The following is a 4,378-nucleotide window of genomic DNA, read 5'->3' as shown; positions in this document are numbered from 1 at the left end:
GTCTATGTAAAGGTAATATTCTTGTTTCTAAAGTTAATGAATTTCTGGAAATAATGTAAACACTTTAACATTAAAATACCTATTATAAGGAACAGTAAAAGTTTTAGGTTTTTGTGCAGAGCTTGAATATTATTTGAAGATAACACTGAATTCTAGCAGTTTTTATTTGCTTTCTTCCTTGTAAACATTGGTTGAGTAGTAGCATCCACCAGATATTTCTCTAAAGAAACATTAACGATAGCGTAACGTTATGCAATTTATCGAGGAGAAAAATACCTGAACTATAGGCATATGATCCCGAATTCTACGAAATTGGCCTGACCTCAAAATTTAAGTACAGCCTCAAGCTTTGGTTATCACTGTCACTCTTGAGACTAAAGGTAAACAGAGCTTTGGAACAGTAAATATTTTGAGGTAAAACTTGACTTCCGCAAGATATCTTGCTGACTTTTGAATGTATAACAGGTTGTGATACTCAAAATATTTTGTTGTATGCTAGAACTAGAAGGCGCATGACGTTAAGAACGAAAAGTTTATAAAAGTAGGCTTAGAATATCTCTTCTGTGCTCTAAATTTGACATCCAGAATCTAGCAAATTCGGGGAGTATAAAGAAACAAGGGAGGTTATAAATACGAGAATGAGTAAAGCATTGAATCAATACGATTTTCAGTTCGTATAGTGCTAGTAATTCAGTGAAATACTTGATTTTAATGAAGTGTATGTATTTGGATCAATATTAGTTATCGCGTATAATCAGTTACTCCATTGATTAATTAACATTTTTGTACATTATTCGTAGTACCATTAGCGATGTATTTCTGTTCAAACGTCATTTGTAAACTTAGGCCTACAAACTACCATAGCGTACAACTTAACAAGTGGAGGCAGCATGAACTTTAAATTATTTTCACCAAATAATTTAAAAGAAACTGCCCAATGAAAAGAAAAAATATGTTTATTTAACACAAGTTTTTTTAGAAAGGTTTCAATAACTTGATTCGTTTGTCAGTCTTGTAATTTATTTGTAAGTCTACAAATAACACATGAAAGAAATTAGACGAGCGTCATGAGACCATATTTGAATAAATGGAGAGAAACTTGAAAAAATGTAATACTTTTTGAAATAATTACTTCTCGATAAACCATATAGGCACCTCACACAGACATATGCATATGATTTATTTTCAGATGCTATGTTTCTGATACCCAAAAATGTCAAATAAAATATCACATAGTTAACACATTCATTTCACATAAAACAACCGAGCCGGCTGAGTGTCTTCTCTCTTTCTTTTTCACAATTCAAAATTAGGATCTGTTTGTTGTTGAGCTCAAAGTAATACAATAAACTACTGTCATGTGCAAATTGCAGAACTTGAACCTTGAACTTTAGCATTATAAGCAAGCCCTCAACAACTTACCATTGAGTGACTAGCGCCATCAAAATGAGGGATGGCTATGCTTATACGCAAGTCTTACCTCGAATGCTGCAGTCGTTATATTTCGCCATTCTCCAGTTGCTTCATTAAATATAATGACTGGCGTAGTCAGTGTATAAACATTTTGACTTGTCCACTTAGCCCTTTATAAGCATAAGGCGTTGTTCAAGTGAACAAACAAACAAACTGTTTAAGTCACAGTTTTGTGAAATGTTAAACACTAAATAATATCATGGTTTGAAAAGACAAATCAGATACCTTCAAGAATGTTAAGTCAGTTTATCTGAACTCGGTTTAAGATTTCCTTGTAATATTGGAACTATATCATACATAATTTACAAGTATAAAGCCTGTGAGTAGGGTAATATGAAAACAGACATATTAAGGTTTTGTAGAAATATTTGATATTTACAATAACAAATTCAACATTATGTTGTGTGATCCTTTCCACTCTGAAGTTGTGATAGTAAGTTGTTCTAAGATGGGGTTCAAACTGGTGACCACTAGGTTGTGAGACAAGTGACCTAATCATTAGGCCATGTCAGGCCTGAAATGTTTGTAAAGATAGTAAGTTGTTTTAAGATGGGGTTCAAACTGGTGACCACCAGGTTGTGAGACAAGTGACCTAATTAGTAGGCCATGCCAGGCCTGAAATGTTCGTAAAGATAGTAAGTTGTTTTAAGATGGGGTTCAAACTGGTGACCACTAGGTTGTGAGACAAGTGACCTAATTAGTAGGCCATGCCAGGCCTGAAATGTTGTAAAGATAGTAAGTTGTTTTAAAGATTTGAGAAACATAGATTCAGAATAATTTATTCGAGTGATATCAGTTTGAAACTACAGAGTTGCTGGGGAATCCCAGTTTTACACAACACAATTCAATATTTTGTTAGTTCAACATCTTCACACTAAACATTAGTTGCTTATCATGGAGAAACATCAAGTAGCTGTCTATTAAACTTTCATGCCTTCTGGTCGTTAGGTTGGTTAGAAAACAAGAAAGAACTGGATAATACAGCAATTTCTTCAATACAAAATACTTTTCGATGCAGGGACTACACACGAAACTTTAAAAGAAAACAGTATTCTCAGACATTGGTACTTCAACTAAAGTTTAAACATTTCTGTCAACGAAACTAAAATAAGACTATTATCTCATGTTACTTGTAGTACGACACAGGTTTAAATGGTTTGATCTCTGACATTAATCTTTGGAGCTAAATTAGCTGTGATTCAACCATCTAATAACAGGTGAGAGTATACCATTTCATCACAAAACACTTTGTAATGTTAATATACACAAAAAAAAGTTAGATTTTTTACTTAAAGAACAAACGGTGAGGAAGTTTTATAAACATTCTAGAGAAAATATAAACGAAATAAATCACCTATGTTGTACAAAAGAGAAGTTACGTTTTCCAGCTGTAATAAATCAGTTAAAAATCCATTTCCAATATATATACGAATTGAATTCTTCAACAAATAAATACTGTAAAGCCTTATTTACAATTATTTTTTTCAACAGGCTGAAGAAGAAGAAACAATGCAATAGAAGTTTAGAAATCACCAATGAAGAGAATCAACATCAGGAATCACTTCTTCAGAGCTTCCATTCTTTGATCAAGACTTGCTATGTTGGCCTTGATCATTTCCATATTCTTAGAAAAATTGTCTTGAAGCTAAAAAAAACAGAAAAAAAGTTAGTATATGAATAAAAAGAAGGAGATTAATGTGGTAACAAACAGAAGGCGACTAATGTGGTAACAAACAGAGGTGATTAATGAGGTAACAAACAGAAGGTGATTAATGTGGTAACAAACAGAAGGTGATTAATGTGGTAACAAACAGAAGGCGACTAATGTGGTAACAAACAGAAGGTGATTAATGAGGTAACAAACAGAAGGTGATTAATGATGTAACAAACAGAGGGCGATTAATGTGGTAACAAACAGAAGGTGATTAATGTGGTAACAAACAGAAGGTGAATAATGTGGTAACAAACAGAAGGTGATTAATGTGGGTTAAGAATCACCCTCTGTTTAATGTGGTAACAAACAGAGGGTGATTAATGTGGTAACAAACAGAGGGCGATTAATGTGGTAACAAACAGAAGGTGATTAATGTGGTAACAAACAGAAGGTGAATAATGTGGTAACAAACAGAAGGTGATTAATGTGGGTTAAGAAACAGAAGGTGATTAATGTGGGTTAAGAAACAGAAGGTGATTAATGTGGGTTAAGAAACAGAAGGTGATTTGGTAAAACATTTAACATGGAAATGGTGTTTGAGTCATCACTGATGCAGAAAAGTTTAATCACAAGAAACTACTTATAGCACCGTAATGACTCCAACTTTTTGCAGGTCAAAGTTCACAACATAAACTAGTTTCCACACAATCTTACCTCTTGAAGTAAACTCTCATTATTCTTGAAGGAGCTAGTTATTTGTTGTTGTACAGCATCCAATTGGGTCAAGGTCTTGCTAAACTGTAGGGCTGAGAAAAATAAAACAAATAGAAGCAGGACTTTGAAAGTTTTGACTGATTGTTCCACTCCAGTGTCATAGTCTTTATCTATTCATTAGAGAATGTATTACTATGACACTCAAGTCAATTTATACAGAACTGATGTATCTCTATTGTTGGATGAATGTGTAGAGTTTGTAACAGAAACTCAAATTCTAGACTAGCACACGGTTCTCAGTTAAACAAATATTTCTTTTTAAAATGTGTAACTCTTTTTTTCACAAAAATATAAACTTATTGACACATCAACAAACGTTAATATACGTACTGTTAAATTATGTCATTATTGAGAAGTATAGCATAACAAGCAACATCATACTCCAGCTGTGAATTATAACTTCAATGATGTGTTGACACGTGATCTAAGCTGGATGTCAACGTGTCAATATAAACTTACTGAGAAGTATATCATAAC

The 4,378-nt window shown here is 33.1% G+C and overlaps 2 long non-coding RNA genes across 2 annotated transcripts; one reads left to right on the top strand and one right to left on the bottom strand.

The window, feature by feature from the left end:
• Window positions 1-2,236: 2,236 nt before the first annotated feature.
• On the bottom strand, window positions 2,237-4,309 carry LOC111084176. Its single transcript, XR_002609426.1, has 2 exons — window positions 3,842-4,309; window positions 2,237-3,118 (listed from the first exon to the last, which is right to left on the bottom strand). It is a non-coding gene; the product is annotated as an uncharacterized LOC111084176 (long non-coding RNA).
• Window positions 3,161-3,617, top strand: LOC111084177. The gene is made up of 2 exons (XR_002609427.1): window positions 3,161-3,212; window positions 3,500-3,617. It is a non-coding gene; the product is annotated as an uncharacterized LOC111084177 (long non-coding RNA).
• Window positions 4,310-4,378: the final 69 nt, after the last annotated feature.

This window comes from Limulus polyphemus, unplaced genomic scaffold, assembly GCF_000517525.1.
Source record: "Limulus polyphemus unplaced genomic scaffold, Limulus_polyphemus-2.1.2 Scaffold14378, whole genome shotgun sequence".
Lineage (NCBI taxonomy): Eukaryota > Metazoa > Arthropoda > Merostomata > Xiphosura > Limulidae > Limulus > Limulus polyphemus.
Note: the sequence above shows the minus strand (reverse complement) of the source record. Positions and strands in the feature narration are given on the sequence as shown.